The 326-nt window shown below is 38.7% G+C and overlaps 1 pseudogene; it reads right to left on the reverse strand.

Annotated features, from left to right (window-relative positions):
- Window positions 1-326, reverse strand: part of LOC119585983 — a 20739-nt pseudogene that overhangs the window by 304 nt on the left and 20109 nt on the right.

Genomic DNA, 326 nt, shown 5'->3' on the forward strand with positions numbered 1-326 from the left:
CAAGGTTGGGGGTGGGTATACTTAGCCAAATGTGTCTGGATTTTATATGAAATCAAAATATACGCATTAAAGAAAACGGAACAATGAGAGGGCAGACTCACGTAAGCACGATGTTGATGATTTCTCCGAACAGTCCATCATCTCTCAGGGGAGACTCGGCGACTTCACACACAGCCCGAAGTAGACATGACTTTCCGTTTAAGCCGAACCTGATCATGAAAGGGAGAATAAATTGATTTTTTACATTTTATTTGTATGTAGTTTATTTAATCTCATGATAAGTCTGCATGTTGAATATTGATGTCGCTTTACCATCAGAATAATAC

Source organism: Penaeus monodon, chromosome 20, assembly GCF_015228065.2.
Source record: "Penaeus monodon isolate SGIC_2016 chromosome 20, NSTDA_Pmon_1, whole genome shotgun sequence".
NCBI classification, from domain to species: Eukaryota; Metazoa; Arthropoda; class Malacostraca; order Decapoda; family Penaeidae; genus Penaeus; species Penaeus monodon.